Raw genomic sequence first — 12398 nt, forward strand, 5'->3', positions numbered from 1 at the left:
AACCTGTTCATAAATGATTTAGGCAAGATGTTAGATAGTCCAGAATGCGTGCCACCCTCCCTACAGAATTTATCCATTTCCTGCTTACTCTTTGCAGATGATATCGTAATTTTCTCGGAAACCGAGAAAGGACTTCAATGTGCCCTTGACAAACTAAACACTAGTACTTTCTGTACAAAATGGAAACTCCAACTTAACCTGAAAAAGACCAAGGTTGTAATTTTTAACAAAACAGGGCGCATACACAGAAATAGAAAATTCCTGCTCGGCTCAAAATATATGGAAATTACTACGTCGTGCTGCTATCTAGGTCTGTTGTTGTCCTCATCTGGCAGTTTCTCACTAGCTAAGAAACAACTTGCTTATAATAATCTAAAGCTCGCAAAGCTGTTTTAGCATCAAATCTCTTATCTGCTCACAAATCTAATTGAAATCTTTATCAAGGATTTTCGACGTGTGCATCAAATCAATAATGTTACATGGTTGCGAAATCTGGGGAAACGATTTTTCAAATGTCCTATTGAAACTGTCCATAATCGCTTCTGTAAAAACATTCTTGGGCTACATAGAAACGGTAGCAACGGAGCATGCAAAGCAGAACTTTGTAGATTGTCAATAGACACACTCAGACGTATCGGTACGTGTAGTCAAGTATTGGTCAAGACTGAGACAACTAGACGCCAAAGGCTTGGTCACAACACGCCGTACGTGCTTCTGCGTGCTGTCTACGTGCAAAACGTGGGCAAACGTAGGGCATCCGTGCGTGGTGAGTACCACCTCCGTACGGAATCCTACGGATTTAGGAGCACGCAGACACGCCGTAGAACTTTAAGTGCATGTAAAAATTTTCTGCGTGCGGTCTGCAGATTCACCATGGCCACCCGTGCGTGCGAGTACGAGCGACGTGCGTGCCCCGTACATACCGTACGGAGGAAGCACGTGTGAGCACGGCCTCCTTGTGGTAAAGTTGCAATCGCACAGAGATCGTACATTGTAAGCACGTACAACTCACTTACCACTTGCGCAGCGAACGATGCACGCAAACGCTCTCGGCCAGACGTGACGTGCAGACCGTACTCTTACACCTTGCGCAACCGTGCGAGTGACGTGCGAGTGACGTGCGTCGACGCCACTCCTTCCACACGTTTTCAGAAAAAAAAACGTAGCAGACGTAGCCTCCCAAAAAACGTACGGACAAAAAAAACGTACGGCGGGTTGTGACAAAGGCTTTAACCACGTGGTCTTCAAGTCTAGTAGTGAATGATTGACACGGCTGCATTCTTTACCAGATGCTTAAACGATCACGCAGGCAACCACACAAGATTGGCAATTGCCACGAGTCACACTGTGAACCATCATAATACGCATGTCTGTCACTCTGGGATATTTGAAATATTTGAAGACTGTGTTTTCAGACGGTGGTTTAATGTATAAGTGACGCACTTTGAGCTGAAAAGAAAAGGTTGTCATACTAATTCTCATGATTGGGAAATCAACTGAAGATGACTGAAACTACTAATAATTGAAGAACGAGACAGCCATATAGATCGTCTGCAAGTTATGTCAGTGAAACAAAATTCAATTGTTTAATGTGCCATAATTTAGTCTCATTGTCTTTGGCAAGAGCTAAGGCTTCGTCTGGTACTTTTAAATTACTGGAAATTAAAATAACCATATCAATATCAGGCATAATGTACAGCGTGTATACGGCAAAGAGGGACATCATCATTTTGGTGATCTGCCTGTCAGCGTATTGTACTTTTGAGAACTGTTGTCTTATCATGTCTTTCCATTAATGCCCACGATCATCATACTGATCATTCTGGCATGCCAATTCTTGACATAACTCCGGATTTTAGAATTTGTACCATCGCACACCGGGGCATGCCCCTAATCTTTTATCGTATCGTGCGTGGGGTGTGGCTCTCCCAAACACGGGACCTCCATTTAATGTCCTATCCGAGGGACACTAACCGAAGCTAGCACTGCACGAAATGGCCTCGGATTCTAGCAGATGCGTACCGGGATTTGTCCGTATTTTTCGCAGATACAAGCGGATACTGACGGATCAGATTAGAATCCGCCAGAAAATCCGAAACATCGGTTACTGCAATCCGGAACCTATTCCGTACAAATCCGAAAAACGGGATCCTTGTAGTAAATATTCCACACGGAATACGTTCGGATTTTGCCAGGATACGCACAGAAAAGAATTTGGATCTTGGCAGATGCGTACCGGGATTTTCCGGAATTGCTGACAGATACAAGCGGATACTGACGGATCAGAATGGAATTCGCCAGAAAATCCGAAATATCGGTTACTGCTATCCGGAACCTATTCCGTACAAATCCGAAAAACGGGATTCTTATAGTATATATTCCACACAGAATACGCTCAGATTTTCCCGGGATTCGTACAGAAATGACCCCTGACAAATGCGTAACTCAAGATTTGAACTTTAATACCTTCACCATATTCCCATTCAGGATACATTCGGATACGTTCAGGCTTAATAGGAGCTCCTGCAACTAAATTGTTTATTATCAATACACAGTATAGCCTGAAACATATCGTGTTCACTTACCACTCCTAAGTGGACAGCTATGTCCTTACATTTGGGGTACATAGTTATCCATTTTGCTACCACTTACAAAAACTGTAACAAACATTTCTGTCCAACGTTACCCCCTAACAGTAAGCTATGCCTTTACACTTGAGGTCATAGTAAACAAACAAAAACTGTAATAAACATTTCTGCCCAAAGTTACCCTAGATTAGTGAGCTATGCCTTTACACTTGGGGTACATATCCATACACAAATCATAGTGAACTAAGAAAAACTGTAACAAACATTTCTGTCCACTGAAAAGTTACCCCCAAAGAGTGAACTTGGGGTACATATTCGTACACAAATCGTGGAAAACGTGTTTCACTGGTCTCAGAAAATTCACCAGAAATAATACTAGACCTAAGTTAACATTTAGAAATCCATTGATTCAACTCTAACAAGATGGGATTTTTAGACTTGGAAGTGGAAGAAGGGTCACTGGGCCAGTTACCTTCTTTGTTCACTGCCGTTTTACCTGTTCACTTTAGTATGAAGTTTAATATTTTTGGTCCAGCTCACTTTTGTATTTTGTAGATTTGAGCAGCCAAAGAATGGCCTTTGTAAAAAAAAAGATTTCCATTTCCATCATAAACTGGCTCGTCTGGTGACATGTACTCCGGACAGCTTGAGCTTGAGCCGCTTACTGTATGGTTTCTTCACCTTCAAGGTGATGATCCAGTTTCTGTTGGCAAAAAAGCCATTGATCATTTAATACATCATAAGACAGACTAGCAAAACCTTGTCACATACATCCTGGAGGTATAAAAAGGTAAACAAATACACAGGTGACAAAACGTGTCCCATGCCTTTATAACGTCTTCGGGATGAGGAGGCTCCGCCTGTAGTACTCCCTGCTGTTTGCAAATTACATTGGTCAGAAAACTTGGGCATCTTCAATGGACAAAAAGTTACATATAACTTGATCAAAATTTCTACCAGACATATGATAAAGGAATTGACAAATCGACTATACCTGAATACAATAAAAATACTGAACACTTTTTTTTTTAAACTGCTCCCTATTTTTGTCAAGACGAGATTGGCCCGGCACCAATGCCTATTGACCGTTAGAAAGTATGAACAAGTTGCTACCCTACAAAGACAAGCCCCTAAAAGCCTTTCATCTATAATGTGGAGGGGGCAGGTTAGTTAGAGACATTTTTTTATGTTTCTGGCAGCGACATATCAATAACCAAATGGGTACGATAACTGAACTTACCAAACGCCCGATGTGTTGGATCAAGTGCGCAGGGCCGCCGTGCAAGGGGAGGGGGCGCCGAAGCTTGCTACACACGTCACTATTCTGTGCGTTTGAATTGACATCACATCCTCCTCCGGTCCAAACACTCTCAATCCTGTCCAAACTCAATGGTCGATCATGGTAGACTAGTTATGTCATCATGGTATCACGAAAAAAGCGATACAAACGCCTGATTTCTCTCTAGTTTTCCCCTGCATCGAAGCCAACTTTCCTAACGGTTTTCTTTCTAACCGCCAACACGGTACGCATGCGTACGCTAGCTGGCCAATCAGAGGCATCATTTAGATTTTGCTTTCTTTCATTGCCTTCCTCAAGAAAGTTACATGTACGTGTTAGGTACCTGATTTATAAGGGATGCAGATTGTTTAAACTCGGAAAGATAGTATTACCCATGCTATATAAGTTTGGTAAATTCCAGATTTCGTGCAAGCGAGATCAGAAAAATTCCTCTTCTGGTATCTTTTTCGGATCTGCTGGATTCGTAATCCATATGAGGTCATATGAATGCCAATGGGATCTGTTGGGATCTGTGGAAGCGAATCTGCACCTGGTATCTTTTTCGGATCTGTGAAACTTGGAATCCATGCGAATCCATAGTAAGAGTCAGTCAAGTGCGAAATTCTGATATTCAAAAATTTCTCTGCGTTTCTGGTATCTCTTTCGAATCTGTGGAAGATAGATCCGCAAAACCCCGCTTCTGGTATCGTTTTCGGATCTGCAGAACCGTGATCCGTAAAATTCCGCTTCCGGTATCTCTTTCGGATCTGTGGAAGATAGATCCGCAAAATCCCGCTTCTGGTATCGTTTTCGGATCTGCAGAACCGTGATCCGTAAAATTCTGCTTTTGGTTCCTTTATCGGATCTGTGGGACCAGGAATCCATAGCAGTACGAAATTCTGAAATCCGCAAAATCCCGTTGCTGCAAATCACTTTCGGATTTGTGGAAGCGAGATCCCGCTTCTGGTATCTTGTTCAGATCTGCGGAAGTGAGATCCGCGAAATCCCGCTTCTGTTATTTTGTTCGGAATCTGCGGGAGAGTCCAAAGCAGCAGTGCCATGTGGGTTATTTTAGAATCCGTTTAATGCCCGGCAGGCGGATTTGCTGAAATCTGTGGTAGTACATGATGGGTATTTATTGTATCTGTCAGGATCCGAGGCAACTCCAGACTCCCCCAAAAAACGAACTTATAACATATCCGAGAAAGAAGGTTCCTTGCGAATATCAAATTTGTATCTGTGATTTCTTAAAGATCCGGACGTATACGGTGCCGGAATTGTCGGATCTGCAGTGCTACTTCGTATTCTAGTAAGGATTGCGGATTTCTCCGGATTTGCTACGTATCCGTCATGATGCACGATTTCGGATCTTCAGGATTTGCTATAATCCGAGGCCATTTCGTGCAGTGTAGGTACTCAATTACACCTGAGTGAAGTGAGGAAAGTCGTGTAAAGTGCCTTTCCCTAGGGCACAAGATCGGTGACATTGTGGGGATTGAACCCGGGACCTCTAGGTCCTGAGAGCCAAACGCGCAACCGACTGCGCCACACGACCCCACTGTTTCTCTGGACAACAGCGAGCTCACTGTTACTTGGGACAACGTGAGCTCGCTGTGGTCCTTTATTTGTACCAGCCTGGTCTGACACTATGGTGGCAGTTGGGACGAGGCCTTTGTTTTTATCAGGCTCATTGCCTTTCCGTTCCTCGTTACTTGGTAAGGATTTTTTGCCCTGTTGATTACCCGTGCTAGTTGCTGAAGCAATCTGATTGACAACTGGCGCATCAGCAACTATGCATATATTATGTTAATGTAGAGGTAATTTGCATAAGTAATGAGGACATGTTGAAAAATTTACGAAAAAAATTGTCATTTGAATTTAGAAAACCATAAATTATATTATGCTAATTACAACATTATTTCCATATAGTAAATGAGACAAAAACATTTACAAATCTCGTATATTTCATGGAGGTATGAGATCTCCGAATTCTTGTTGCTGAAGCAATAGCTTTGGGTTTACCTGGCTTGACAACTGGCTCATCGTCACGTGATGAGGAATTTTTACCCGCCACTCAGGCTACACCCTCCATGTTTCTAATCGGCTTTGTCACCTTGTCGGTTTCATACGAACGTACAAGGAGTCAAAACAGAGAAACTAAAACTGTTATTTCCCGAGGGAGACCATCATTTGTCGCCGACGTGCTGACTGGTAATTATAAAGGGTGTGGCGTTACAAACCGCTCCATTGTGTGACGTACGGAACAAAATGTACAACAATGTACATTATACACAGTTCACTGAGTTTGGGAAAAATATGACGCAAATGAATAGAGCAGGACCTATCACAATACACATTAGGTGCAGTGGACCGAGCCGTTAAAAAAGACCTGACACAAATTCGCGTACAGTCCTGAATTGAGACAGGTGACATGGGGACCTACACAGCGTTTGTTGAAAGTAAGTAGGCCTATCGTCATGTATGAATTTATTGTACATGTAAGTTAAGTTATCGAGGACTTGTACTTGGGCAATGATGTGGCACCAAAGCGCTTCTTTCTAAATAAAGCGCATGGCACGCGATAGCTCCTCTTAAGTTGATATATCTTTGCCTTTTAATTGTGATAATCGGTCGGTAGGAGGTTAGTGTATTAATGTATCCAAATATCCTTATTACGACTTGACGTGGGGTCGTGTGGCGTAACAACAGAGAGCTTAGAACCAAAAGGTCTCCAGTTCGAATCCTCCCATGCCACCGACCTTGTACCCTTAACACAAATTTCCTCACTTTACTCAGATGTCTGATGTCCGTTCATGCGTTTGTTTTGCGTTTGTGGCGGCATAAAAATAAGTTTTAAAATCTTGAGTGTGCCGTCGCCATGTCTTAGAAATTAGAATAGAATAGAATAGAATAGAATAGAATAGAATAGAATAGAATAGAATAGAATAGAATAGAGAAAAATCTATCCGGACAGAGTATTCAGTACCGTGGATCGAGTGTGTGTGTGTCTGACAGCCTTTCCCCTTGACAGTGTTGCTCCTAGCTGCGGTGACAGTTCACCACGTGAGCTGCTCGCCCTGCAAACCGCCTGTAGCAGAGCTGTGCTCCTGTAAGGACGGATTCCTGGACAGTGGGAAGACCTGCACGGTGTGTGCCTGCTCACAGGATGGAAACTACAGGCAATGCACGAGTGAGTAGCAACCTTTTGTCGAGAACTCTGCCGTGTTTAGTCTCTGTCAGACTCTAATGGTAGGGCTCTAAACACTGGGGGTATGTGCACCTTAGTGCTCCCATCATGTGCCAAGGACATGTAGTTCAGTACCATGCACAGGGTAGTCAGTACCAAGGACAGGTCAGTCAGAACCAAGGACAGGTTTGTCAGTACCGAGGACAGGGTAGTCAGTACCAAGGACAGATCAGTCAGTACCGAGGACAGGTCATAGTACCAGGGATAGGTCCTTGCACCCAATTTTGTCCTGTGGGTGCACCAGTGCATTCACATATTTTTATTGCTTTACGTGTGTTAAATGTATAATGGCATACAGCATATTCTCAACATAAAAGTGTTAGAAAAATGATAAGATCATTCAATATATAGCACTTTTCTTTAGAAATAAAACATATTCGTTTTTGCTCATATTCTACCCATTTTATCTTGTATGGTGCACCTTAGATATTTTGTGCACCCAATTTTTAGGTCGGGTGAGCCCTGTTTGGACTGCTGGAGAATATTAGAAATATTACAAATTGACTGAATACTGTACCGGAGAAGTTACCTGCAAAGTTTAGTTCTATGGTGGTATAACTCATCTGGCACATTCATTATTCAGTATATTTGGCCATTTTTTTTATCTTATATCTACCCATTTGGGTCTGGTAGAGGCGTCTGTGTCCCTGGCAGCTACATGTATGTCACATTCTACAGGACATTCTTTTCTGCGAAATAGTATCCAGATTGAACTGTGTATATATTGTAAATAATTCTTGTATGTGTCTTTGTATATGTTTTCTAGTAGATGTGTTGTGTGAAAGATTTCAATCAGGGAAATGTGAAAATTTGTACCCAATTCAGAGGGGGTGCTTTTTGTACTCCCTCCTGCTGATGAACATTTTTTGAGTGGAGAATAATAAAGATAATCCATCGCCAAGAATTATTTGATTTATGTTATAGGCCATTTACAATCATGTCGAGCCATGTATTGTGCTTTGGAGGTCACACGATAATGGGAACGAACACAAGTATTGTTCCTAACAGTAAGAGGCGTCACTTTCGGAAAATTTATGCCTAGATACTAAGGCCACACTGGTGCTGACCTTGATCAGCAACATGGGGTAGCAAACAAACAAACAAACAAACAAACCACGAGGCACAAAGAAATGTAGTAGAATGGTTTATCATTATTACAAGAACAAGAAAATGTACACACAAGCCTCCTGGCTGCTATGATGGCTGAATTGCGAGGCCTATTCTAACATCATGCTGCGACAAACTATATACATTCATAAAATATAAAAATATAGATAAATTTGAAAGCGAATATTGGTTTAAAATCGACAGGAGCATTAAGTTGCGTATTACACCTTCAATACAATGTAGCTGTGTGGAAAGTGAATAAAAACACGGTGTGGAATTACGGCTACTAGAACGAGTGATAAAAGTTCATGGTCTACAGTTCATTTAGTCGTTTGACCAGGGCAGGAATATGGCCCCGAGAAGGTGCAGTGAAGTGTCATACAAGGCCTTTTGATGGATCATCTATTAATTGACAATGACTTGTATGCGTGCGAGGTCAGACATTTTGGTTCGGAGAAACTGAGGTGTAAAATTGTCAACATTAGAGGTCTGGAAGGCCGAATGAGCTGCGCTAGGCCGTTTGGCTGACCATCAAATTGTGAGAAGAAACGGTCACAGTCGTTTAAAACTATTGCACCTGTTTCCTTTGAAATCTACAACATTCATTCGGCAACAACTTTGCAAAAAAGACAACATCGTAAAATGAATGTGATCTGACCCAAAAACTTAATATCATAATTGAATATCAACGTTGTGGTGTCGTGTGGCATGCATGACGGCAGAGTGCTCGACTCGGAACCAAGAGGTTCTGGGTTCGAGTCCTGACATGCCACCGATCTTGTGCCCTTGTTAAAGGCACTTTATACGACCTTCCGCACTTAACTCAAGTGAAAATGAGTATTTGTCCTCTGCGTTGGTGGCGGCATAAAATAAGCTGATATAACTTGAGTGTGCCGTCACCATGTCTAGTCATAAAATGCTGGAATATACATAAAATAGATATCAACGTTCTTTGTTTACAAGGGCCATGTTTCGATAACCATTTTTCAGGGCAATTCTGACAGACATGACTCCTGTTAAACAAAGAACCTTTATGTCCAATCATTCACCAATCTAATAAAAATGAACTAGAAAGGCAGACATTTGCTCTGGAGCATATGCAGCAAATGGCTTCACCACATCCTTCATTTTACCAATGGCTTCACTACATTTTCCAGACGTTGTAGGACATGAAAATAAAAAAAAAACACATATAGTTTAATTTGTATGGAAAACAACAAACTATTAGCTGCAATAAAACAACAGCTCTTTTCAAAGCACATTCTATGATTAGCACTTTCTTACCTGTCCTTGGTACTGACTGACCTGTCCTTGGTACTGACTGACCTGTCCTTGGTACTGACTACCCTGTCCATGGAACTAATCACACTGTCCTTGGTACTGACTGACCTGTCCTTGGTACTGACTATACTGTCCTTGGTACTGACTTACCTGTCCTTAGTACTGACTACCCTGACCATGGAACTATTCACATAGCCCTTGGTACTGGCTACATTGTTCTTGGTACTGACTTACCTGTCCTTGGTACTGACTATACTGTCCTTGGTACTGACTTACCTGTTATTAGTACTGACTACTCTGTCCTTGGAACTATTCACAATGCCCTTGGTACTGACTGACCTGTCCATGGTACTGACTATACTGTCCTTGGTACTGACTCCCCTGTCCATGGAACTATTCACAATGCCCTTGGTACTGACTACCCTGTCCATGGAACTATTCACAATGCCCGTACTGACTACCCTGTCCATGGAACTATTCACACTGCCCTTGGTACTGACTCCCCTGTCCATGGAACTATTCACACTGCCCTTGGTACTGACTGACTTGTCCATGGAACTATTCACACTGCCCTTGGTACTGACTAACCTGTCCTTGGTATTGGCTTTACTGTCCTTGGCACGGTAAACAAAGTCACGTACAAACAAGAAAATAAATACTCAATAAATAATGCTAATGAAAATAATGAAAAACGATAACCAACCGAAAACAATAATCGGCACGTTGTCTTTGGTACGGGCTACACTGCCCTTGGTACTGAATACGCTGTCCTTAACTTGGTACTGACTGCACGTGTCATACTGTCGCTGGTACATACTACTTTGTATTTGGCACTGGCTACACTGCCTTTGGTACTGACAACACTGTCCTTGATATTGCCTACACTGCCTTTGTTACTGAAAACACTGGATACAGAAACAAACAACAAATTACTAACAATAATGACTACACTGTCATTGGTAATATCTAGTACGCATTATTTAACAAACAAACAAATAAACAAACAGTACTTGGGTATTTTACGTTTTACAGAGAGCACAGGTGGTCCCCAGGGTTTGTCTTGCCCAACTCTCAACACAGGTTGCGTCATCAGTGACTCCGCTGGTGAAACTGCGCCTCCTGGCGGCCAAAGCTGTTATGTCACCGCTGCCATTCACGAAGGACTACGGAGGTATGTCTTCCTGTTTATTTCCGTCATTCACAAGCTAACTACAAGAAAAGACATTTTGACATACAAGCTAAGAATATTTTTAGACTTCCTGGTTAGAATATGATGACCCTCTGTGGCGTTTTCTTGTCATTAGACTTTTCAAATTTCCATGTAAATGTAACAAATGGTGATTGATCTGTTTGTGTTACTTTTTTTTAAGAATGCATTTTTGTAGACTGCCCAAAATCAGACACAGCGTCAAGCCCTCTTTTCACAAAATTATACTAGCGCCAAGAAGGCTCTTTTGACGATATGAGGGCCCATAGCGTTTCAAGTCGACAGTCGGTCATATTCCGCCGCGTGACTGTTATAGTGTAATCAGGACATTCCAAGTGACCTCTTCTGCGTGACCCGGGATTGAAAGGTCAAAGTTCAAGCTCACTATGTCCTGGTACATTTCTAGCAAGGAAGTTATAGTCAACATATAACCTACTTGTTTCTACAACTTTATCTACCCAAGGATTTACGCGTTGACACTGTTTTGTTCCCCGCCAGTCGTGACAATCCGCTCCGCGTACATCGCACCGGTAACGTCGTGCTTCACGGTGATCTGGTGTTTAACTGTCAGGAGAATTATGAGGTAAGTACCGTTACATAAATTCTATTAGCCTAGGCTAGGTTTGGCTACTGTGAATCGTCATTTAGTTGTTGCAATATCTCTACAATATAGTTTAGTACCATAGAATAATAGCTTTATGTCTTTGATTTAATGTATGGTGTGGTCTTAGGTCCAGGTTTGACATACTACTAGTAAATATATTGGGGGTAAAATATTTTATGGAATTTTATGCAAATTTATGCAAATCAGCATCATACCTCGATTATTATCTTGAAGGTTAGTATTCAAGTTGAACATTGTTCAGGTCTGACTCATGTCGATCTTAGTGGAAATTACTATATTTTGGCAGGATAATTTTGAAGAATCAGATCCAAAAATGATTATCACTAAGCTTTTTGAGCGGGGAAGTTTTTATGTTTACCTTGAAGTTTGCAGAAGCAAATTGTTTTTGCTCTGTTCCATCTTCTATCCTCTTCTTCTCCACACAAATATATAAGGCCAATGGCCCAGTCCGGGCATATGTCACCATGGTAACTGGTGCTGTAGCAGACACCCTGTGGTGTTGGGTTACATCATGTCATAATGTAGCAGGACTGAGCTCGAGAGGCTGGTCTTCATATATCATCATAATATTTAAATGTGTTTGAGTAAGAATAAACTGAGAGCAGTAACGATAGCTAGTGATTCATTGTATTGGTTTATCAGTTGGAGATACATTGGACAGCGAGAGGCTACAACCAGACGGCTCCAGGAGAACCCCTGGAGGACCTGCTGCCCACGGACACTCCGCAGAATGACATTGACTTTGTCATCGCGCCGAGAACACTGCCTCTCGGAGTACATATGATACAGGTACGGGTAGGGTATGTCTTCATATAAAGCGTTAACTTAAATATGTATTTAAAAAAGTTGTGTTTTCTGTTTCAGTCTTTAAGTGTGTTTCAGTGTTTCAGTCTAAAAAAACTAGGGTCGGCAAGAAGCTATTTTTTTCTTTTTCTTTTAGCCTTTGGCAAACTCTAGTTATCCAACTTATACAATACAGTTTAATAATTAAAAGTAAAACACTTTCATTTTCATGCCAATGTTGGAAAACGGATTGCATAAAAAAATAAATATAAATCTCATCA

Source organism: Branchiostoma belcheri, unplaced genomic scaffold (assembly GCF_001625305.1).
Source record: "Branchiostoma belcheri isolate BF01 breed outbred unplaced genomic scaffold, Haploidv18h27 scaffold386, whole genome shotgun sequence".
Classification (NCBI taxonomy): domain Eukaryota; kingdom Metazoa; phylum Chordata; class Leptocardii; order Amphioxiformes; family Branchiostomatidae; genus Branchiostoma; species Branchiostoma belcheri.